Raw genomic sequence first — 26,603 nt, forward strand, 5'->3', positions numbered from 1 at the left:
GTTGTGGAATGTTCAAGGAAACCGAAACTCCCCGGTTGTTGATCCACCAAAGATACTGAATAAATCGGAAACGTTACGTTGACTGTAAAGCTTGCATGACATTTTTTCAGTCCCTTGGCTTTAAGGCGCTCATTTTGGAAACAAATTATTGCCATTTTTGATCGGTTACATAGTGCAACTTCTCAAAAACACATTGGTATAAATAACGGTACTAGGAATCATGCATTTCGACATAACCATTAACCTGATTAAAACAGTCTTTAAGAAAGTGGACTAAATGGAGAAAGCACCATGCATTTTTCTCGTAAGTATATATTATGCTTACATTGGAAAAGGAAATAATTTAAAGGCATTTGTGTTATAGTTTTCATTACTAGTTTCTTCTACCTTTTTTACCCTCGGTACAAATTTGATATTTTCCTTAGTTCTGCTGAAAGGAAAATACGAAATTGTACCAAGGGTTATATTGACCCACAACATCAACATTTATAGCCCGTTCGCCGGTTATTTCACTTGAGCAGTCCTTGATGAATGGTTTGTAACTTAAGATGGGTAAGTGAGAAGGATTTCGGTCCTTGGCATTGTCTCCAAACAAGTTTTCTCTTATCTATACCATGTTCTGAAAACACCCCTTCAGTAGCGCGTGCTTGACTGAAACATGTGTATCCGTTTATTTGTAGATTGTAACCGCGTATACTTTGTTACACAGTGGAGACCAAGTCACGAAGTGCCTGCTTCAGCTCAGTTTTCATATATAAAGAAGACTGTCGTGAAGGCAATCTTTTGAAAATTCACACAGGCAGACGTAGAATTTCTTCAGGTGTGAAGTGCCAATTTTTCAGTTGACGTATCAGTAACTGGAACAACCACCACAGACAAAAGGACTAGTAGGTTAATAAGACGTATTAGTAAAATAGTGTGGAATTCCTTTTGGAGGAGTATACTACTAAAAGAATTCTTAGGAATAACTATCGCCCCTTTGACACAGCTGCAGGGGACTGTAACGACGACGCCAACGCCAAGGACAACGTTGATTAAAAAAATGAATTTATATTTTACACGATACTCTTAATTCATTTCATTTGTTTCTCTTGTCTCGAAACTGAACTTGGAATACACCGTAAGATTTGACATATGAATTTTAAAAATTATCCGTCGTAGTTCACTTTCTCCACACAACGCAGAATTTGATCATTTCACGTTGTCCTCTTGCAGTATGGCAAAGAAATGTAACATACGTGCACAGCCATTGTATTGCTCATTAACCCCGGCTTTTGTACGTTTAGCGACGTTCCCAAGCCGCTACCGTTGTGGTTTTCTTAAAGTGGCCAAATTTTGCTTCGCGAACTTTAAAAGCAAAACTGCCGGCAAGTGTTCCAAAAGCATTGCCTAGTTGTGAGAATTTCTTGGAGTCATTCTGATGACTCTAAGGATAAATGGAAAGAATGTCAGTTGTTGGAGAAAGGAGAAAGTGCTGCCTTTGTAATGACATCTGCAAATGGTTAGACTTTCTAGTCTTCTCGGATAAGGACGATAAACCTTAGGCCCCGTCTCACAACTCTTCAAAAATTAATTCTGTGGGACGTAAAAGAACCCACACACTAATCGAAAAGAGCAGGGGACGTAGTTCCCGGTGTGGTGGTCTATCTCTCATCTGATGGTTAAATGCCCGGAGATATTAGCTGCATAAGCTACTCTGAAATCCGAGGGCAAATAAAGTGATGTATGTATGTATGTATGTATGTATGTATGTATGTATGTATGTATGTATGTATGTATGTATGTATGTATGTATGTATGTATGTGTGTGTGTGTGTGTGTGTATGTATGTATGTATTGTGTTTCTTGTTTAAATTCAGACATGTTTAGTATAATCTTTCATTGCTAATCGGTTTTAGACCAATAATTGACTGATCAAAGCATGTATGTTCTTCTTGTGGGGGTGGTGAATGGTCCTTTCGCCGAATTTCATGGGTGTCGCAATCTCGGTTATGTGCGTTTTGCAGTCTCGATTTTTTCACAAAGCTGTCACACAGTTTCGATTTTTTTTTTCAAGGCTAAGAAAGTTGCGAAGTACCGATTTGTTCATTTTTTTTTTTTTTATGTAAGCTTAAATGACATCTTGGAACCTGCACTTCTCGAGCTCGCATTTAAAACACTTGGAAGTCTCGCTCTTTGAAGTCTTGGTCTTGCAAAGAAAAAAGGTAGTCTCGCATTTACCATTCACCACTACTTCTTGTTGAACACGCCTATAGTCTACACGTGTTAAAAAGTTTTCTACGCATAGTAAAGCGTGCATTTGGCCTAGCAGGTTAAGCCCTGGTCCAACGACACCTAACAATCAATAATACTTAATGATGGTCAGTGATAGTTAAAAGTCGAGCTCACGTTTGACCACCAAATACCGTAAAATCCCACGTTAAAGCTCCCCGGTTATAAGCCCCACCGGATATAAGCCCTTCTATTTGCTAACAAAGATATTATTCCGGATATAAGCCCCCGCCCCGATATAAGCCCTTCTAATGTGTAAGTGCGTTCCTTTTGCGTTTCTTTAAAAACATCAAAATTTTTAATCGAAAGTTCTAGCGTAATAAGGTGATAGCTCTAAATGTAATAATATGTTATCCTTAATTCGTTTCTCAGATATGTTTTATCTCGTCGTTCCGAAACGTTTTTTTTTGTTACGCTTACATATGCACCCCGGTTATAAGTCCCCCCGTTTATAAGTTATATGAGCCCAGGATTTTAATGTGGGATTTTACGGTTCCATGCTCTATCACTGACTATCTCAGTGCCATACAGGTTGATCTTGTCCAATTTCTTCATGATATTCGGTGATAGTCTTTCCGTTTGGCCACTCTCATGGGCTTGAGTTCAAACTAAGCGGAGCAAAACAAAACTGCCGTTTCGCTATAAGAAGATTAATTAACACTTGTTAACGCAACGTTATTTTACTGTTTATAATTTACGCCGAGGGAGCATCGTAGGCAGCGTTCGCTTGTTGCAAACTATCGTCGACAATGGTCAATTCGTTTTATGAGACGACTCTGCACGGAATCACGGTAGTTGTATTCATCACAACAGATAATATTATTATCTAGTCCAAGATGATTAACAAAACTACCATGATTTCCTGCAGGTGCATCTCATAGAGGGAATATAAATACGTTTTCGATATATTAAAATTCAGCTTGGCAGCGAGGGCTAGAGGACACAAACAAAGGAAATTGAATGACCATGTTTATTCATTTCTTTTGTCTGCGTCCTCTAGGCCTCACTATCAAACGTGAATTTCAGTATATCGAAAGTAGTCTATCGGCGAATGCAAACGACTTCGCGCCGATTAATCAGATGTATAATCATGTGTGTGATAGTTCAACTATAATTGTCTATGATGCTACGTTAGAATATCTGAATATTTATAGCCCTGAAATATACCCGATTCCCAGAATCTTATTTATCGGCTTAGAGGTTTGCATCATATGATGAATATAGGGTAGTCAGGATCAGAACAATCCTCCATTTTTTTAAAAGATAAGTAAAAAAGAATTACTTATGTGATTTTCAACTTACAAAAGTGAACTTCCAACGGTTGCTTATAAGAGTATTGAAGATTCCAAAGGAAATGGTGAAACTGTTTTGTGTCTGTCATCAATACCATTTCCTTCCGGGTTGTAAATATCCAAGATTATTCACCTCCACTTAGGTGAATAAATGTTGAGTACAAAGATACAGCGATTTAACGAAAAAGTGATCCATCGCGGCCCATTATCCATCACCTAAAGGTTATACCTGTTTCCTTTATTTTTTTCCAGAAAGGTCGTTACAAGGAAATGAGAGGTTTGCTTTTAAGTACATGTAGGTTTCCAAGCAAGTTACTAAGTTACTAATTCTACTGTTCATCGTAATGGTCCACTAGTGTTGTTTTGTAAGCTTCCAGAACGTTGTTCGATACCTAATAACTGTATATAAGGACTCAGCTAGCTAGTAGAGGGGATTGTTGTTATATATCTACAGAGACCGACTGTTTGGAAAAGCTATAATTAAGAGACCTATAGAGCGATTTTGTGGCATATTCCACTGGAGACATCGATGTTTACTGTGAGTTTTGTCAGTAGTGACTAAAGCCAGTTTAGTAGTGGGCTAAAAATAGTGTAATGTGAATTGATATTCAGAAATCACTCTTTTGTAATTGTAACTTTCCCGCGTATCGTACTGATAAATCCATTGGGTTCTAATTACTTTATCAGGTCTCTTTTTAATGTATCAGTGTGGAGTGTTTTGTAGCGAATCCTTTCGATCGGTTAAATTATACCGTAACCACGGCCATGCAATTATCGCACAAGTATATTGCACGACTGCTAAAATCACTGAGCTGTGGTGACGGAAACCGTAGATAAATGTTTGTAGAATTACAATAATTTCCTCACATCTCAGACCCATTTACAGACCATCTACCTGTCTCCGTTAACAAAAAACAAAAAAAAAACATTTTCACAGAACACTTTATAACTTCAAATGGACTTGTGATTGTACAATGCAAGTAGAACTCTGTATGCATGATAGCACGCGAAACAATATAATTTATATTACACTGAAATATGTCTTAAACTACATTTCATCCGAAGAGTTATGAGCGTCCTTTAATGGGCCTCACCTTTTTTTAATACGCTCAGAGAAGTTATAGGAGACTTATTTGATCGTATTTCCAGCGACATTCCGCGTAAAGTTACAGCGCAAATCGATCTTAGCTTGTTTAAAATCACTATACTGTACGTGAAGAAACTTAGCCACATGGATTGTATTATGCATTTGTTGAGATGAAATCCGTAAGACAAAAGTTGGTTACGGTAATGGTTGTGGACTTATCTCGCTCTTTTCTCTCCTTGCCACTTCATGCCTCGTCCGGAACGCTTCCCTTTCCAGCGGGTCACCCTTCGGGCGAAGATAATCGTCGGCTCGTGTTAGTGATCCAAAATTCAGAAATAACTTGGCACCCATGATATTGCAAACTAAATTCACCGGCAAATCGATCTTTGTAATTCAAATAATCATACGCGATCACACTTTGATCAAGATTTAAGTCAAGCGATCGAGAATCTTACACGCGTCGATCTGCTGAAATCCAACAAAGAATTACAGATCAGAATTGCTATGGTAACGTCGTCTCCATACAATAAACCAGTCGCAGAGATTGTGGGCGCAATTTGTTTCCCATTATAGTAATACTGGTCGTAATTTGTTATTCATTATATTGAACGTAAAGGCTCGGAGATTATTAGAATTTGAACAAAACGCGCGGGAAATGATCTCTTAATTTACGAGTATCCTATACCATGGCCATTTAATTATCCACTTAAGGTTACAGTATACCTTCAGGGGTGTCTCTCGCGCAAGCGATGTAGCGCGTGCAGTTTAAGCTATAGATACCTAAACCCCTATATCAAATTAAAGCTTATGGAGCTGGCTATCAAACTATACCAAGAATTTTGAAAGAAAATGAATTGTCGAATTTTTCACGACCACTAAATGCGAGCGCCCGAATCACCTTTCGAAAGCTACAAGTCAAAGCGAATTTCGTTTTTCGCCAATTTAATTTTCTCCTCGGTTTCAGGGCCCAAAGCGCTTAAAAAACGTGTCTGCGTTTTGGCATATTCAATTGCAGTAAAAAGTTACAGAACATTTTCGAAATAGGATTAAAAAAATGTGGAGTGATCGTACAAAAATCGCTCTCGAAGGAAAAGTATTTCGAAATTAACAATTCCCAGATACGCTTTTGTAGTTTATATGTTAAACTAGCCACTGTCCAAATTTAAGAGCAATTGAACAAATTCCCTTTGAGTTATAACTCTTTAAAGTGTCTGCTTCAAGTGAAAAAATTTATTCGAGAAAACAGCGCTAAGAAAAATTTTCTGCTTCGCAAACAAACCCCGCCCACAAACGCCTTCAACTGGGTTCTCAGATAACTAAGCCAATCAATGCAGGGAAAGTTTACTACCGTTAACCTCCTATTGAAATTTACGCGCAAATTTCTCAAAACTCTTGTGTTTCGCAATGCGCTCAAGGAACCGAAGGCAGAGAGATAATTTTTCTGTAGCTCGGTTTTTCTTGAAGCTGGTCTGGCAAAATGGGGAAGACTACAAAGGATACGAACGCTAGAGTGGCTGAGCGAAGGAAACAAACAAAAGACAGAGCGGAGAGCAACTGTGTGTGGGCAACTGTGCATGGATAATATTTCAAATGGTCTCAATGAGTCCGACGATTCGTCGATATCGGACTCATCAGAAGAGTCTCTGTCAGCATCCCTGTTATTGCTGTCAAGTTCCGAACTTTTTACAGAACCTTTCTTTTCTCTTACCACGAATATTTGCCCACCTTATACGATAACTATAGCTTCATCCGCGTGGCGAACTTTCGCTTCTTCACTCATTGATGTATTTTCATTCGTTCTTCGCTGTTTTCGCTTTTTCGAACCGGTCCATGGTTTAAACGTGGTCTATGTTTACTTATAACTTAATAGAGACACGCCTAATAAAAAAAATGCTGGGTAGTCAGAACAACAATGCTGATCAACTGAGTAGTCAATTCGTGACATCCATGTAGGTAATTCCCGCGAAAATCGTCTCGGTTGATTACATACGCGCCATAGGGCTGTCAATCAAGAGGTAAACTTTTACTTCCGGTGAAAACGTAAAACCGCCATTTCTCCGCCAATATTTAGCCTTCTTCAAAATTTTTTTTCAGAAATTAGAGATTATTCTTCGACCACTATTTTGACCCAAAAATCCAAATTTGAAGAAAATTGCCGACCCGAAGGTATACTGTAACCTTAAATACCGTCAAAAAACAAGGGGTCACAGTTTCTACTAGCAACTTGTTTCGTATCATTCAGAACATAGTCAAACGCCTTTTCTATATGTACAGATCTTATACGCCCCTACAAACATGTATTTCCGCCTATAATGGGAATCAAAATATCGTTTTGCCTAAGTTTTACTGTTTTACATTGACATTTTTAAACTTAAGAATTTTTCTCACACATTCGAAGTTGCTACTCGCTCTATAAATCAGCTAATCGTCATTGGCTGGTCACCAATCGTGGGATCGAGACATTCTCGTGTAATTCTGATTGTCGGGACGAGTGCAACCCAGGTGCAGACAATGTTGCGAGATCACGGTTTTTCAAAACCTTAATTTTTGGAATCGCCAGATTATTCGAAGTAACGGTTTGTTCTTTTGGTTACAAGTAGTGAGAACGCACCCTCGATTTCTCAAACCTCCCGTTGTTTCAAACTAATTTCCGTTTCTGACTGCCCCGTGGCGGTTCGAAAACTCCTTCCTTTTACTGTAATTAAACTGCTGTTTACCTGAATAAATCTCGGCTATTGTTGCATAGACCGTTTCCAGTCATATATCTCTGAATATTCTCGTTTTAGTCCCAAATGACGTTTTGAACGAGAAGAATTGGAGTTTCCACACCGTAATTCGAGACAAAGCGGGTAATTTTCAAATTTTCGAAACCCGTTGATGTTCACATCGGTGGTGTGAAGATGTGCTCAATAAATTGAAATACGGACCGAACATTCACCAGTTGCCGTAAGAATACTTACAACTCCTATAACGTTAATGACATATGTTTCAGCTGCTGGACTAACACCGTTTTTAGTTGCAATTGGCGTTAAGTATGCATAAGACATTCCTGTGTTTCGACGCGATGTAAAATTTCTCCTACTAGGATATTTTCCTGGCCGACGGGAGCAATAAATCAAGCAATAGCTTGAGAGCAGCCGACAAGACGAGCCGCCTTAAGAGGAGCCGAGAATTATCGTGGCCCGAAGCTAAGGGTGAATTCGCTGGAAAGGGAAGCGTTTAATTGACTTTTAAAGACTCTTCGAATATATTACACCTTGAGATCGCGTCGTGAACTTTCTCAGGTAGCCCACACAAGCGTTGGCTCCTTTATTTTCCCTAATTTGTTGGGGGTACTTAAGACTCCTACTAAATTTACATTCCCAAATAGTTATTCAAAACAATTTACCCAGATCAGAGGAAGGCTTAGGTGAATCTTGAGCAAACAGGGTCACAGGAAAAAAAAAGAGTTCTTAGAATTCCTTTGCCCCGTTGGTTTTTCGGAAAGGGTTGCAATAGAACCGAATACAGCGGACCGTGTGGGTACGGTTCACATATACTACTTTGAGTCTCTGTCGGTAACTAAAGATGCTTCTATATGGAAAATAAAATCTAGCCTAACGTGGAACTACCTTTAGCAAATTATGAATACTCTAATGGTGAGATTGAGTAAAGTAAAAAAACACGCATTGAACCTATAACAGTGCAGCGGCCGGCCGGATGCTGAATGCAAATGAATATAGTTTAGTCTCTGTCTTGGCTAGTGTTGGACATTTTTTAACCAAAACTTTCCAAGAAATTACACATAACAGTGGTAGTTTGTTTGCTTGTTTGTTCAGTATTTTCCTTTAACCGGTGTTTTCTTATCTTGCCTACTATTTACTATTATTTCGCGGCGAGATCATCATGTATGAAATCTCGGACCGGATGCTTAAGTTTAAACGGAACACTTAAACATGGGTGTAAAATATGCTAATTACGTATACATGGAACACGGTGCATGTCGCAATAGTTGAGTTATCTCGCCCAACATTGAGTCTTTTGAAGGGTAGCGTGGGTGGGTGTATATCAAAAGAAAAACCTTTTGACTTATGACAAAACGTGCGAAAAATTCAATGTGCAGTATTTGTTAGGCCAGTCGAGCATGATAATTAATGATCACGTTCTCAGGACAAAGTTCTGAGAAGGGAGGAGTAACCATACACCATTCAAATGATCAGAATTACACGGCCCTTAAACATGTTTTACGTGACCGTAAACGGTGTTTACCTTGTTAAGACTGTAGACTGATGCAACACATCCGTCAGTCTTTCTAGACCCAACTAAGTGGCAATCGGTAAATGTTTACGTATTTCAAATATTTGAAAATAGGCGTAGCTTTATAGATGCATACCTTTGATGTCCGTTAATGATGTCCAATAAGATTTGGCTCCAGTTACTCCAGTTTTAAGCTGAAAGTAAAGAAACTCTTTTGTACGCAACATTTACACGAAAATTTAGTGAACTGTAACCGAGAAATACTTATATCAGTTTATCGCAAATAATGTAAAGTCTACAGGACCAAAGAATTTTGGCCCAAGGCAGACAAATGGATTGTTATGTCAGACAATGATGAATTCTAATTTTTTGAACTGGATTAAAACAGAACAATATTTCGATCGAAGACAACTTACATGATGAACGCAGAAAACGCGGTGACATATCGTTAAAAGACTACTATGCTGTCAATGTATTAAAGTTAATATCAAGTGGTCAATAAACTACTATTGTGCTATCGTTACACTTCTGTCCACTTGACCTCAGAATGAAGGTATACTTTCTCATCCACGCGGGTTAGCGACACGCACGCGAGAACGGAAGTTTGCGCAAATAGAAGACTTGAATATAATCTTTGATCCTTATGGCAGATTCACTTCACGCGCACGAACTGAATATCGGTAGAAAAAGATTAAAATGAACAGATAAAGAAACTGTATTTTTTAAGCTGTCATATTGGCTTTGAAAAACGCCATAACAAGAAGCCAAACAATGAACGCGGCAGTGCCGGCTTTTTCGTCATTGAAACATGTACCACCATATGCGTACAGGCAAACGGTGATCTATTTTCGCTCTGAATTAGAAACCTAACGACCTAACCAATCCACTGCTGGTAATTTCTGTCCACTAAAGGCCGTTAGTAAACATACCGCCAGCAAAAGGAAACAAACAAACAAACGATATAATAACAAGTTCAGTTTGATCCATGCGCGTTATTTGAGGTGCCTCGCACTGAGTTCTTATAATCGTTTCGAAATCCTTCGTTCCAGTTCAAATTTATGTCGTTGGCGCATGGGTGGGCACTTTATATGTAGACCGTGATGTAAGTAGTCTGAATTTAAGCCGTCTCTTCCCTTGAGCAGTTAAATGTTTATAAGGCAGACTAACGTAGCAGTGCATCGTGAACGGCAAAAATAGTTCAAGGTATCTTACATCATAGTCTGAATTCCAGCCGTCTCTTCCCTTCACCCCGCGCCCCCCTCGGGGTAAAGGGAAGAGGCGTTAATCATTCAGGACTAATATTTGTTCATCTGCTTGTCACAATCTCAGTGGAACCCATTCAATTCACCCCATCCACTATCAAACTCGATGTGTACGCTTATCTGACAACTTCATAAACCTTTACCAAGTAACGTCTAAACCACTTTACATTAATAAAGGTAAATATAAATCACTAAACAGCAGGGAAAGAGTCCGTATTTTAAAAGGCTAAGTGAGAAATGAATTCCGGGCACATTCATTGTACATTTTTTCACGGTCTACTAAGGCCAGTTAAATAATAAACACTATGCTGTCAAATGTATAATTTTTCACTCATTTTCGTTTTCTATACTAAGTTTAATTTGGCTCGACGGTTAAAATTAGACAGCGACACAACATTGTGCTTCACCAGGTGGTCCGTCGTATGAACGGTTTCCTTCGAATTGAATGATTGGGTTTAATTATTGTTGACATCGTGATGGTTTAACAAACGACGCTAAATTAGCTTAAATTAACATAGACATGCAACTGGGGGCTCCACGTTCTGAAATCACGCAAAGGTCACGGAGATAAAACATGCATTATGCTACGATCTGCTACAATAAAGACAAAGTGGGTCTTGAAATCTCTTTGTCTTCTGTCTTGTCTCAGTAACGACTGCGGATTTTGATTTAATACCCCATTACTTTTTGTAGAATTAGAACGATTATATTATTTAGATAACATTACGTCAGTGTGAGGTTTGTTAAATCTTAAATTGGTAATTACCTTAATTTTCCAGCACGTTGGACGCCATGTTCACGCCGCCTCACATGCAACATTCAATTTCTAATAAAACTGGGTCGTGCAGTCCCACGAGCGCTAGTTTCTTAACGACAAAACTGTTGTCGAGTTCAGCTTTGAACGTAAAATTGAGTGCATTTTATTGAAGCAACAAAGTTACAATGTTTCTGTGCTTCTATTTTAGTCTGTAATGGAGTTTATACGCAGTTATAACGCGTTCAGTTTAAAAGTAAAGCCTCTTCTGTCTTTGCTTATCAAGCAGATCTTTATTTTCTTTTCATTTTTCTTACAGCAACTGATGATTTGTCGGCAAATCGATTTCTAGCCAGGACTGATAATTATTGTGTATTTTGGCATCAATCAAATGCAACAGAACGTGACATCAGAGTTTTTAGGAGTTTGAAATGAAAATATGTAAGGCATTTGTAAGAAAACTTTTTTTCATAACACGAGCAGTACCGGGGGACAAATCAGTTGCGAGCCGGCAAACTGCATTGATAACAATTATTAAATTATCGTGTAACTGCTGTGTACATAAGAGTTTCTTTACTTTCAGCTTAAAACTGGAGTAATTGAGGCCAAAATCTTATTGGACATCATTAACAGACATCACTGAAAGTGTGCCTCTAAGCTTCGCCTATTTTCAATATTTGAAATGCGTAAACACAAGTTTACCGATTGCCAATAGGTGGGGTCCAGAAAGACTGACGGATGTGTTACATTTCTGAAATCTTAACAAGGTAAACACTATTTACGGTCACTTAAAGGATGTTTAAGGGCTGCGTGATTCCAATCATTTGAACGGTGTGTGGTCACTCCTCCCTTCCCAGAACGTTGTCCTGATAACGTGATCATCCAGCTGACTGATGCTCGACTGGCCTAGCAAATACTGCACGTTGAAATTTTTGCACGTTTTGTCATAAGTCAAAAGGTTGATCTTTTCATATCCGCCCACCTACTGTAACCTTCTAGAGACTTCATGTCGGGCGAGATGCACAGGATTCCATGAAATTAGTATATTATCCACCATCCGGTCCGAGATTACATACATGCATAGGCGTGCGGATACCTTTGGGAGCTGTGACCTACTTGCCCGAAAAATTTACGCAATGACCGAATGCAAAAGTGTTGAAATCGGGATCCAAACGAACCCAAATAACATAAAAAACAAAAAATGTTCACAATTTCCACATCAAATGAAACTACTAAAAATAGTTATATTTAAAGCTTACATAATCAATCAATCATACTCTGTCAACAGTCTCAATCCGAGTAAAATCTACAACTTGTTAATAGAAAAATTCTAAAAAGGTAACTAACTAGAAACTTTATTAGCGAGTTTTGGAAATCACGCAAACAGCATTATTTTTTAATGTTTTCTCTCAATTGTCGTTGCCCGAATCATTAGCGTTTTGCCCGCAGTCCCCCTTGCCCCCCCCCCCCCCCCCCGCTCGTGCACCTAATCATATATGATCTCGCCTTAAAATAACAGCAAATAGTAGGCAATGTAAGAAAAGACCGGGAAAAAGAAAATACTGAACAAACAAGCAAACAAACTAACTCTGTTATGTGTAATTTCTTGGAAACTTTTGGTTAAAAAAATGTCCAACACCAGCCAAGAAAGGGACAAAACTATATTCATTTGCATTCAGCATCCGGCCGCCCACTCCACTCTTAGGTTCAGCATGTTTGTTTTACTTTATTAAATCCTCATTCTTGAGATTCACAGTAGTTCCCTATAAGTTACATTTTTATTTCCATAGGTATCTTCAGTTACCGACAGAAACTGAAACTAGAATATATGCCGACCGTACACACAGGCTCCGCCGTATTCGGCTCAACCCTTTCCAAAAAACCAAAAGGGCAAAGAAACTCCATTTTTTCCAGTAAACCTGTTTGCTCAAGATTCACCTGGGCCTTCCACTGATCTGGGTGAATTGCTGTGAGGAACTGTTTCAAAGCTAAATTTGAGCAGCAGTTTTAAGTACGCCTAGCAAATAAGGGAAAATACAGGAGCCAACGTTTCGTGGACTACGTACCTGATCGCCTGAGAACGTTCACGACAATCTCAGGGTTTAAAATATTCGTATTGTCTTTGAAAGTCAATTAAACCATTAGAGGAAAATCAATGAAATGTCTGAAACGTGGAGATGATACGATATTTCCTCTACGTAACCACGGTCCTGCCGCCGACGCAATACAAAAGATAAGCGGTAGAGTTGGTTACGTTGAAATCCACGTAAATGCAGCTTAAAGTAAAAGAGAACAACGGCCTCGGGATATAGAAGCTTTACGAGAGATAATAAACAGAGAAAGTAATCAGTTCAATTCCAGTGTACTGAGCAAAGAAATTGTTTCGTGCCCTGTTTGAATATTTACAATTAGATGTTGCCAAGCGTGCAAAGAAAAGAAAGAAGCCTTCTCAGAGCCGGAGGGTTTCAGCATTCTTCTAAAATAGTAACACCTCTCTAAACAGAAAGCTACTTTGCGGCGTTTCTCAGTACACTCAGACACACAGTACACACAGTACACTCAGCGTGTTATATAGATTTTCCCCGAGACCTGACTGGCTCTCACGCTTAGTGCTTAAATGACAATATGATATAGTGCCCGTGCTGCTCTTAAAAGAAAGAAATATTCTTCAATTTTGTCTTTAAAATACTGAAAATTGTATGGTTTGGAAACAAGAGTGTGGCAAATATGGACAACCCGTAGCGCATAAACAATGCGCGTGCCCTATTCTATGGTTCACAAATATTATCACTCACTCGTCTCCCCGCCCGAGACAACAGTGTTGTTATTTGGCAAACCAAGGACTCCTTTATTTAACACCGCTTGCATAGAAAACTGATTATACAATCTTACTTATCCGTGACTAATCGACAGACAAACATCCCTCGGAAGAAAATAGTCTGTGCCTGAGTCACTTCGCTGGTTCGCGTGAGTTATGTAAAGTTTCATGACTTTCGATTCACGGCCTTGGAAGAAGTGGGTTAGTGGGCTGGAAAAACTAATTTCAACGTTATCCAATACACAAACTAAGTAAGAAACGAGATTGACTTAAAGAAACTCAAAACAATTTATTCTGTATTGATTGATTCTGTAGGAAACTTTGCATGGCTATTCAATCATTCAGTCAATGTTCTCGGCAAGAATGTTCACGCCATGTCTAAGGTGTGGTTTTACGGGGGTGTAGCAATGAAAAAGGAACAAATTGATATACCATCCTACGTGATTTGTTGTCTACGGCGTTTGAAATTTGATATCAACAGAGAAATCCGTAAAATTATTGTGACCCAAATGGACCAGATATGTTTGTTTTGCCACTTTGTTTACATTATGACCACGATCGAGTCCCAGTATTGGATGTTTAGCTAGCTTTATGCGCAACCTCTCTATTGACCTTCATTTTAAAAATACACCCTCTTCGTCGAACGATCTGCGAGATAAAAAGTACTTAAGACCCTTAATTATTTTCGCCCACGTACCTATGTATGTGGGGGCTGGTGGGTCAGTTCTTCGTCGCGTCGCTTTGGTTTTAACATAGACTGATACTTTTTTCATTAGTAATCTATTTTATTTTAGCTACATGCAGGATGAAATTCTTTTCATTTTTAATCAATTACATGTGCAAGAGCGGTTAAAATAAATCGTTCATACATTAAAACCTAACCGTATAAATAGACGCTCTAAGCGTTAAGACCATCGTAACTTCGATCTAAAAGAACAAGCTTATTACAAAGAGGGCAACATGGATTTAACACATATCTTTCTAGTAAGTAAAATAAGCGTCAGTGACTAAGTCATTAGTTGCAACTTTTGATACTTTGATTAGGGATTCTTTTTATGTATGAAGTCGACGAAACTATCGTCTGATTTTGCCAGCATTGTTTTTCATCCCTGTCTGCAATAGCTGTTTCGTTTTAAAAAAAGGATGTGCTTTAGCCTTCCTAATTTTATGACAGTATTTTCCCTGCACTACAAATGTCCTTGTCAAGCACATAAAAGCTAAATATATATAGCAATGCTTTCTGAGGCTCTTCCAGTAGATATTAAAGTTTTGTTTCTTAATTTACTAGATTGTGAAAAAATTAACTTTGATGCTAATTAATTTTATTTGCAACCTCTTACTTGAAGAAAAGTAATCAATTTTATCCAGACATTGTTTCCACTGTACGTGTACTGTATGCAAAATCAACTAGCAAAACTGGCATCAGTTGATTGGTTACCTTGGTTACTGTACATGTTAATATATGGGGTGTATTTTTATATCCGTAGACCGTGGTAGTATTCTTGTTGGCCCATGTAGAAGTCGGATCAACGTGGAAACGAAGCAGAACAGGCCCACTCTCTATGCAATCATTTTACAGACGAATGAATTGCAGCGGAGGAAATCTCCTTAAGATTCACACTAATAAATGTACCAACGGACAGTGTGAGGCAAAGTTAGATGGGGCGTCGACACGAGAAAAAAAAGCACGTAAGTGTTGCTATAATGCTACCGTCCGCGTTAACACAGCCTACGAAATTGTCGAACGCTGATTGGTCAGATTGTAACATAGCTCAGGAAAATTACAGCAAGTTGAATTAAGTTCAGACTGAACGAATTGGGACAGATGCAAGGACCATTAGATTTAGTTTTCGCTGATTTGAGATTGCTTTGAGTCATACACTACTGAGCTCATATGAATTTGACAGCAAGATTCATTAAAATTTATCTGCTTTAAAAAAAGTAACCACCCGATCTCTGCTTTTGGAGAAGGAAGGAAGAGGGAGGGACTGAGAGAGGGACTGAGGGGGGCGGCGGTAAAATATTCTATTAAAATCACCAGACAGGGACCTTGGGCAGATAGGTTCACAGCAGAAATATTGAACAGGGAATTCAGAACCATTTCCGTTTATTGTATTTGCCTACTACAGAAATTTTGTCAGCTTTCAAGATTAAATTTGTTTCAGGTTTTCGCTAATAATGTATTTTTTATCTCAAAGAATTTTGGATCATAAATATCGCTGCTACAAGAAAGAAGTGCATTGAGGTTAGTCATCATGGATCCACTTACGCACTAAAGACGGTCGTCAACAGCAACAGTGTTACTTTCATAGAGGTGAGGGTGACAAAAACTATTTTCAACTAATCATTTTTAAAGTGGTTTTCAAATGAGTGTCACAAAACTAGAGAAATCACTACGCTGAGCGATTGCCTTCAAATACTCGCGCTACTTTGTCATGCAATCAGTAGTAAAATCAAAAGGAATTGTGATTCACTCGATTACGTTTCCCGGGATTTATGATTGGTTCTCTGGATTGTCGGAGTCCTATGTGATTGGCCAGAATGGTATATGATGATTATTAAAACTCAAAATAGAAGGCCAAACAATATACAGAAAACCTCACCGCGAAGTTACAAAACTCAAATCAAAATTCTACCTTTTCCTGGGTTAGCTTAACCGGGCTCACAACAACCCGGCCCAGGAGCTACGCTTTTAGGCTGGCCTAAATCTTTATATCATACGGGATGGTTTGTCCAAAATGGTTCCCCGCGAGGCTGAACTGACGAGAATTTGGGTTCCTATAGGACTGAGTTGGCACTTTGTGACTGCATAAGATTTATCGGGTTGTATGTTCATGTCAGTAAAGACGTGACAAACTGAAACAAAAAGAACACTAATAATACTAGACGCTCTGAGAGCGTTTGCTCAGGCTTCGTACCGCAAGTAAGCATATTGAACACAACAAAAACTTTACATTGTGTCTAGACACCCGGCAGCCGGGAGGGGTTTTCAGAAAACTAGTACTAGATACCCAGCAGTCTGAAATTATTATAGAATTTTCAAGAAATAACTTATTACTTAGAATAGCAGAGCTTTGTTTAGAAATGCCAAGCGATTTCAGGTATTATTTTTGTAGTTGAGGAAATTTTCCAGCTTGGACATACTATGAAATCTCGATTTTTGACATTTTGTCCACAATTCAATGAAAAAAATATTTGGTCAGAAATGCCAAGCAACTCTAAATAACGTTTTGTCTTAGTAGTGGACGAATTCTCCCGGCCATACTACAAAAATCTTCACTCACGGGCAAGGTTGTTCAAAATACTAGTTACCCGGCGGTCAAAAATTCATAGATAATCAATTTCCACGAAGATCATCGTTATTATTTGAAACCTCGCGGGAGTATATGAATATTTTGATCTTTGGTCATAAAAACCACGCGATCATGTTATTCAATGATTTGAGTTTGCAAGTTGTCTGATGAACTTTGCGTGACTTACAGGCACGGATTTTCAAGAAAATAAATAAGCTATATATACCCGGCAGTCAGAAATTCTTTCCGCAAGTTCGAAATGTCCATTCGAACCTGCTGAGAATGCTCGATCTCTGTTTGGAAATGTCAAGCAATATAATTCGTGGGCCAATCCGTTCCGAAAACGATCGACATCTTCTTCGAGTCTTCCCCAACCTTTTTTCACAAATCACAGCATTCTCACGAAGAGCAAGAGCTGTCACATTCTCATCTCCAGTTTCCTCGCACTACGCTAGGAACGCCTGGGACTATGTCCCCCCATTGGGCGACCAAGTACGACGACGACGACGACGAACGGTTTGCATTTTTAGACTCAGGCTTTCCTACGGAACCCTGGGTTAAAAGCGCTACTTACTGTAAGGTTTGGCCTGATTTAGAAGGTTAGATTTGTTAGATTTGTGTCTTTTTTGTTCTCTTTTGTATTTTCAGAAGCAAAGATGTAACGATACCATTAGCAATGAGTTCCAGTTTGAGGAGGAAGAAATTGGAAAATACCGTGTATACAAATACAGCATTGATAATAGTATTATGTGTCTAGGAGTAAAGAAAGGCTGTGATGATGCGACCTTATATTTAATCAGTTTAACTAAAGAGAACGGTCGCGATAGGCGTTGTTACTTTGAAAAACCATGAACACCAACACGGTAGTTCTTTTTCTTGTATTTGCAATCATTTAAACAAAATAAAAACCAGCAGTTATGATTAAGATTTGTATTTTTTGTGGAGTTCTCCGTACGTAATAAAATGTTTTTGATTCATACGTAAAGTTAGGTGATACTGTCTTACTGACTTTCCATTTGCATTTTTAAACCTTTTTAAACCACTCCTTCTGATTAACACACCATTTGACGCCGACCAGTTTTAGAGACTTTATTCTACATTATAAATGTGGTTGTACAAAACAGCGTCCCGGAACATTTTTGCGTATATTTTCTTGCGTTTGACCGGTATTCTAGTCATGTAATTAATTGAATTATTGTCTTATCTGGAGACTTGAAAGAAAATCATTAGTAGAAGAACCGAACCAAGTCGATGAGGTACAGCCGAGTTGAAAGTCAGGGCAATTAGGCAAAAGGTTTAGCACGCACTGCAAATGACTGCAGTTCAAAACCTACAATTTTCAATATTTTATTAACGGCAGAATTGAAGAACGATTTTGCATTTCATAAGCAGCACGTGCACCATTGACGGTAAGACAACGTGTCCGACTTTTCTATGAACAGGAGAGCCAACCAGATTCGCCTTTCTAAAGAAATGAGATAAAAACTGAGAAAATTGTTTGTATAATCTTATTAAACAGCATTTTCCTAAGTGAGGCAAGAGTAACCAATCTAGGAGACATAAATCCGGTTACTTTCAACTATGGGATGTTGGGCATTCTGTCACGTAAGTCCAAATGGGGATCGATATTTTCCATTTACTTACATCTTCATGGTTATCCTTTATCACCCATGGGGGAGCATACAGTGCTTTGCCAATGCTTTGGCTCTCTCCTAGGAGTAGCTTACTCTTTCCAGCGGCTGCAGCATGGACAACTTACGACGGTGTCAAATTCTCAAGCACATGCCAAATTGACGCTTGACAACAGCTTCGTTCCTCAGTTCTGATTTTTAATCAAATAAGTGAACTAATTTTGACAATTCTTCAACCCACGCAATAAAGAAGGTCACGGTCCGGCACGTGTTCTATCGCAGTTACTTGTGGGTAGTTTAGCCACAAGTTGACAACGCGATATGGATTTTCGGCGAAGCTGATTAGGATAAGTGAACAAGTTAATCCGGTAGTTTTTTAAGAACAGGCCAGAGCCTCCGGTTGACGGAAAAGTAAATACGGTAACTAGCGATCCCTAGTATCCACCCTAAAATCGCTTTGTTTCAGTGACCCAAAACGCCGGAAGTTGCGTTTTGACGCAAATATAAACAATTAATATAGAGTGGATATATATTGACACATTATTGAGCTGTTACAATTGGCAATCAAAGAACGCAGTTTCGACAGCACGATTTAACGTAACCATGTCTCAGTCTTGTTTCACGAGAAAAGGAGAAAAAAAGGACTGCACATGGCCCACGTTTAGAAACTGCTTTGTAATCACGACTGAAACAAATACAACCCTTAATTGACACAGATTACGGATCGTTGCTTGCGGTTGCGCCCGATTACCCACGATATTGTTTGATTTTCAAAATTACTGAACTAGAAAGACCGTGGTTGAAATCTCATGTAATCGCTTGCCACTGATTCATTTCAGGGTTGGAAGGGGCATTAAGACCTAATCCCACCCCCGTAACAACAGAACTTTTAATTATTATTATTATTATTATTATTATTATTATTATTTTATTTTTATTTTTTTTGTTATTATACAAATTTCAGAAAGATCAATTCCTGTCTAAGGCTATTTAACAATTATGAGCACGGGATTTCTATCGCGTTCACACATAGAAATCGAGAGCGAAAAATCTAATTGTTTTAGTATAACTGTAGCAGTCGTTCAAAACTTTATCCAAAAACTCTTCACAGACACTTCGAAAACGCAAAGAAGCGGTCGCCAGTTTGTTAACAATCCTCCGTAGGAAAAAAGATGGCGACTACTACATTTACCCATAGTTCTTAGAGCACGAAAACCTTAACAACGTTTTAAAAAACGTACAGAAACGTTATAAAACCTTCAAACCTGGGCTTCTCACTGTTCTTAGTACAAGAACAAATATTGTAAAAATTTGGCTTTCTTTGTGCCTTATAGGCTGTGTTAGGTTCGCAAGGCATCGTGATAAAATGTACCGCCGCCATCTTTTTTCCTATGGTGGATTAAGCGCTCATTGCTTCGTTGCTCAACAGAACAGAAATAGGCTGTGAATAACGTATTCAATAAGAGAACGCCATTCGTATTAAAACGCCAGTAGAATTCTACTAATCTATATTAGAAAGAGTGAAACCTTTTCCGAAGTAATTAAAGTGATCTATCGCTGAGATTGAGATACGCATGTATATTAATTTTTCGCGGGTTAGCCGAGATCGTAACTCAGTCTTGATCTTTGAATTCTTTGTTACATGTTTCACTTCAGTTGTCACAATATATGGATAGATTTGAATCAGAAGATAAATTTGTTTGTTGTAATATTTCTCTTCAGTTGTTAATTCCCTTTAGTCCTCATACAATATACTGACTCGAACAATATCTCGATTCTCAGATATAATAATTATAACTTATTAACGTTTATTTAAATAGCGCCATTCATACGCTCATGGCTTGGCGCTCCCCAAGGAAATGTGAAAAACTATGAAAGCTCTACTAGATTGAATCCACTGGAATACCGAACACGAATCGCTATGATAGAAAAAGTGAAAAGAAAAGGAACTGTTACGTTTCAAAGAAAACGCAAACGTTAAAGAACGTTGACGCTATAACAGGAATATATTGAGTTGCTTCGAGAACAATCAGCATATAGTAAGTGCTCGTGTAGGCGGCGGGGACTTCTGGTTAAAGTACTGGAATTGTAATCCGGAGCGGCCCGGTGATTGGTGCTCCCAAATTCAACTGCTCCACGCTTGGTAAATAGTCAACTGTAACTAGCTGGTATTTTTAACAAGTTTCGGTTCAATTTAGAATCTTTGTTTGCTTGGTCACCAATTAGTGAAGCAGTGCTAAGCGTTCCGACACTAAAATAAAGTGAATATTATTCATTTACATGTACTTCGACATGGATGGTGGGTGTTCTTTTGGCGGTCAAAGCATTTTGTTGCATGATTTGAAAACTACAACTAACACACAACGCAGCTGATTTCATTTTTTATACATTTCTATCATTACTCGTATTGAGATACGCATTCGTGACTGTAGAAGTAAAGGTCTATTCAGGTTGAAAAAATCGCGTTTCGTGTACTAAGAGCAGTTTCCGCCTCAGTTTCCGCTTATTTTCAAAACGCCTGAAATCTGGGTTTCCGCTGCAATGCAGCAACATTAGAACGTTATGCTAAAAGAGTGATTTTAAACCAAACAAGGTGCTTTACTTAATCAATTAATCTGAGATCTCTTTTCTGTGATACTCCCGATAAAGGGTATTTTGACTGCCAAGTTATCCTAAACTACGGCATGCGTTTTAACCAAATAAGGCGACGTTGTTTTCCAAGAAGCGCCTTCATCTCTGATAGCATCTTTATTATAACCTTCGGGGAGTTGTTGGAGAGCAAAAGTTGAAATCAAACGGCTTGAGGATGTGTTCTTCGCAAACTCAACTTCATTACAGTGTTGTATTTATTTATTCATTAAAAAACAATAGCATTTGTTTTGATGTGAAGTTTATATGAAATAATTCATATATGAACTGCGGTTGTAGATGAAAGTGAAGAATGATCATCGCAGTTAATTTTCCAATTTAAGCAATTGGAAAGAAGAAGCCTGAAAAAATCAGGGCTTCAACGGGATTCGAACCCGTGACCTCCGCGATACCGGTGCGATGCTCTACCACATGAGCTATGAAGCCACACATTGGGAGCGAGGTCAATTAGTTGAGTTCATATCTTCCCGTGAGGAGTGAAATGATGTGAAGTTTATATGAAATAATTCATATATGAACTGCGGTTGTAGATGAAAGTGAAGAATGATCATCGCAGTTAATTTTCCAATTTAAGCAATTGGAAAGAAGAAGCCTGAAAAAATCAGGGCTTCAACGGGATTCGAACCCGTGACCTCCGCGATACCGGTGCGATGCTCTACCAACTGAGCTATGAATTATTTCATATAAACTTCACATCATTTCACTCACAGGAAGATATGAACTCAACTAATTGACCTCGCTCCCAATGTGTGGCTTCATGTGTGGCGGAGGTCACGGGTTCGAATCCCGTTGAAGCCCTGATTTTTTCAGGCTTCTTCTTTCCAATTGCTTAAATTGGAAAATTAACTGCGATGATCATTCTTCACTTTCAGCATTTGTTTTGTTGATTATTGATCGATCACAATCAAATTTATACATTTTTGTTTGTTTCTAAACGATTATCCAACGTAACCGCAATTTTTTTTCTTATTCTTCTTCTTTCTTCCTGATAATATTCATTATTTCAACATCTGTAATGATTTAGACCTTAAGAAATCCGGCGCTCTTCACTTAACCTGCGATCAGCCGTTCCTTTTTTGGCGCCAAAAAAAGAGAAAGGAAAAGAACGCCTGATCTTAGGTTACCCCTCACTTGTTTGTGTAGACTGTGGTTTAATTTGCAGTCAGTTAGTAATCACGATTGCACTGCGTAACATGAAAAGTCTAGACGACAAAGCTGCTCAACTGAACTCTCAAATTGAAACGGAAGCTTTCAAGGGTGAAGGAGTTTCCGCCAGCAGGCAACTCCTGCCTCGTTTACTTTACGTGTTCACGGGGGTTTAAACGTACCGCTGTCACGTAACCTTTAGTACAGGCGTCACATTCTACTCTTGCCATGTCAACTTAAACTCCTCACTCGTATGCGCCCTCGCAAACCGAACAAGCATCATGACACCCTAACCCTAAGGTACAACAATTTGTTAAAATCAGATTGGCATAAGTGGTAAAATGAGGAAGCGAGCTGATTTCCAGAACTCTTCTCTTCCATTGATTCGCGAGCTCGTTTTCCTTCAACACTTCCTTTAACCCATTTCTGGACGTCAGACTTTAGAAAGGTTCGTGAGCACAGTGAGAACTGATACCTACGGAAATCCACTACGGTATTTATTGTTAAATGGCAGTCTTACTGATATAGTTAGTGTCAGCTTTTCTTTACTTATCTCATTTAGATTTCCTTTCTTTTCTCTCCTTTAGTTTAGATTAGTGTTTCCAATTAACTTGTCTCATTCTGTACAAATAAATACATATAGCACTGAAGTAAAGTTGTTTTCTTTATTAATTTACTTATTATTTTTTCTGAGTGGGAGCTTGTTCCGCTTAAGTTTCCGTAATTGGATAGAGTCTTCTGAAGTTGACCTGATGAATCAAAGCCGGTACATTAAGGTTACTTCCCACCTTCGCGGGTGCCCTTCGGGAAAAAAATCGCACGCGCGCCAGTTTCAATAAAACTTCAACAAACTATATATCATAAGAAAGCTTAATAAATGTACTTTACGAAAAAAATACAATTTCAGCAATGTTTTCTTTTAAGAAGTGTCAGGAGGCGGTAAGGCGTGAAACGACCCAGGCTTCTTCTATTGAATTTATCGGTTATCGGATTCCTCAGTACGAGCAAAATGGCTGCAGAGTCTTATTCACAAGGCATCAATCAAGAAACGTGTGTCGGGCTTTTTCGATATTCTGATTGGTTGTCTAGATATCCACTTCTAAAGCTGGAGTAGCTAAAAATATGCGAGACGTGTTGCGTAAATGGACGCCACGGGAAAAATGTGTTAAATATCAAAATTTCCTGACACACTTTGGTTTGTCATTATCTCTGGAATGTTCTGGCGAAATTTCAGGAAAATCCGTCAAATCTGCATACCCTGTAAATTCGCTCAAAGTGGATGTATTCCTCCAAAACTCAAATGCGAGATTTTAGCTTGTTAAGGTTCGTAAACAACTCGCGCCACGCCCGGAGATTATCACGCCTCATAAAACCGCAAACCAATGGGACAACAGGACCTCCTAGTGTCTATGACAATAGCTCAAGATTTCCCGGGAAAAGCATCGCATTGCAACAGTGGAGTTCAATTCAGGATGGCAACGTAATATGGGCAAAGACGCCAAAGGCAAAGGCAAAGGCAAAACCCGCGCCAAAAAGGTTAAAGGCGAAAAATGTACCGCTGAAAAACAAGACGTTAAGGAATCGACGGACAGCTTGAGAAATACTCTTAGTGCTAAAATGAGTTCCCTTGGGTACGTTTCATTTTCTTCATCACTTCCGCCAGATTCCGACGAAGAATCTTGTTCGCAGCCTGCACTGACGTTAACTTTGATTTTTAAGCTACTTGATCCAAGGATATTCGAACGCTCCGGATCTTCAGCAGATGCCGAGATTGTCGAAGGTGTTTGGCCAAACCAAGAGCCTTTGTCGCTTTTGGCAAGGTTTTTTTCCTTCCTTGACAATATGGAGCTTTTTCTGTCTTCTTTACGCCGGTTTGTTTCGTTTTCTTTACCCAAGGACTTTTTTCTGCTTTTGATTTTTCCATTTTTCCACGGGGGAATTTCTGTCAAGTGCGTGATGTAAATAAAAATATGCAAATGTCGTGAAATACGAGCGATGAGCGTTTGCCGCGAAAATTTCCCCAGGGTTCTCGCCCGTTGACAAGATTGTGACACCTTCCTAGTTTATTAACTTTATTTGAAAATACGCTTTTTCTAAATAACTCGGCCGCTTTTTGAGAATTTAAATGTTTTTGTTTTGGAAACACTAAATAAAATGACGAACTTAAATTTTGTCAAATAAAAGAAAAAACGATTTTTTTGGCCTCTGAAGGTGCGAAGTAACCTTACGCCCAAGAGACACTCGTTCACTGTTCATAACTTAAAGTACTGATCTAGTGCTATTACTAAAATCGATAAATAACAGCGACTCTGGAATATCTGTTATAACGGGTTACGCATTCACGAGGTGGTCATGTCAGATCGAAAATAGTTCACAAAGACAGACTTTTTCGCATTTTTTACCCCGAAAAAACCGCTAGATATACTTCTTCTTCATTGAACAATTGACGTAATATCTTAATTTATCATGGTCGGTATCCTAGAGTTGTAAAGCAAAGGAACTTAGTCATAATTCTTATCTCATAATTTTAATACTGTTTTGGCCAAAACTGTGCTAGTGCATTTGGAACGCTCGTGGATTGAAAGAATCAAAGTCGTAATAGCTACAACAAACCTGTGATTTACCTTAACTGCTTTTTTTAAGAGATTGTTTTACTTTTGTCATGACTTGTTGATTCAAACTACTGAATTCTTTAGATGAATTTTGGCGATCGCTTTCTAAAAGCTTCGAGGAAACGCATCGTGGAGCAAATTCAGTATTGTAATTTATGTCTACGTAGAAAACACACTATCTTATTCCAAAAAGCGCAATCTATTTATTTTTGCTCAAAAGGGATCCAAATATTGGAAGACCACAAAGCATGCCTTAAAGTAGCTGCCTTTCATCCTTAAAAAAAATACTGGCCCTCGCTTATCAAACGATGTCATATGGTATTTAACGGATAAATAACTAACCACTGAGCGATAGAGTGGTATGTTTTGTAGGAGGATATCGTTGTCCAAACCAAAACAAAGACATAAAAGGATTATGTTCAAAACATCCGTTATCAGGCTTCACCCAATCGTAAAACCAATAGACCCTGCAAAAAAATAACGATACTACCTACTTTATGTAATTTTCAGAATATGCTAAAATTTATGACGGAATGCGACATGTGAAAGACGAATTGGCCAACATCGCATGCGTTTTGGAGCAGGGATGCCACAGTGGCGAGAGCACTTGCTCCCACCAATGCGTCTAGGGATCGATTCCTGCCCGGGGCCATATGTGGGTTGAGTTTGTTGTTGGTTCTCGCCCTGCTCCGAGGGTTTTTCTGCGGGTCTCCGGTTTTCCTCCCGCCACAAAACCAACACCTAGCTCCAAATTCCAATTCCACCAAGAGAGAGGACCTGAACGAAAACCAGCTAAGCCTGATGTAGCTTTCTCTCCGAAATATTGTAAATTCTAATTACGTTAAGGAGCCCTTGCCATCGTTATTCTATGTGATTGGAAGATTTGAAGTTCCAAAAATTATCTTTCTCTTTCATAGGTAGAGCTACTGCGTTTTTATCTTTACGATAAGTCAAAAATGTGATAGAGATCTTTTTCGAGAGCTCTTTTCCACGCGAAACACGTATCCGGAAGGTGATAGATCTTCCATATTAGGCGAAAATAAACGAAATACGAAGAAAGTGGATCACCAACGCAAGCCGGAATGAAATTTAAGGATTCAGACATTTGCGGGCTGCTAAGGAACACCTACAAGTATGGACAAAAGTCTTGGGACAAATTTGCACTTTTGGCGCTTTTGCGTACACGCCAGGCGCGAATACAACTTCGAGCTTAAATTAAGTTTTTCTATGTATGTGTATGTATGTACCTGCCTAACCTCGCCCCCCCACCTCCCATACAATGTTGAAAACTAGTACGTGCAATTTCAACTGATTGTCAACATTGTGTTGGGTAGGGAGGGGGGACAGCAACCCGTATATAAAGGATATAGCAGAGTTTTCTTCATACTTTAGTTCTAAAACACAGATAATCCGTTACATTACATAAGTGTCCCAAGGACTTTTGTCCACGATTGTAGCTATGAAACTGAACGTTCGCGGTTATTTACGAGGAAGACATAACTGGAGTGAGAAGGTGACTGGAGTAAATGAATTCGGCACGCAGTTTTCTAGT

The 26,603-nt window shown here is 38.8% G+C and overlaps 1 pseudogene; it reads left to right on the top strand.

Annotated features, from left to right (window-relative positions):
* Nucleotides 1-277: 277 nt before the first annotated feature.
* LOC145486883 (uncharacterized) overlaps nt 278-26,603 on the top strand; it is a 33,355-nt pseudogene continuing 7,029 nt past the window's right edge.

Source organism: Orbicella franksi, chromosome 5 (genome assembly GCF_964199315.1).
Source record: "Orbicella franksi chromosome 5, jaOrbFran1.1, whole genome shotgun sequence".
Taxonomy (NCBI): Eukaryota; Metazoa; Cnidaria; class Anthozoa; order Scleractinia; family Merulinidae; genus Orbicella; species Orbicella franksi.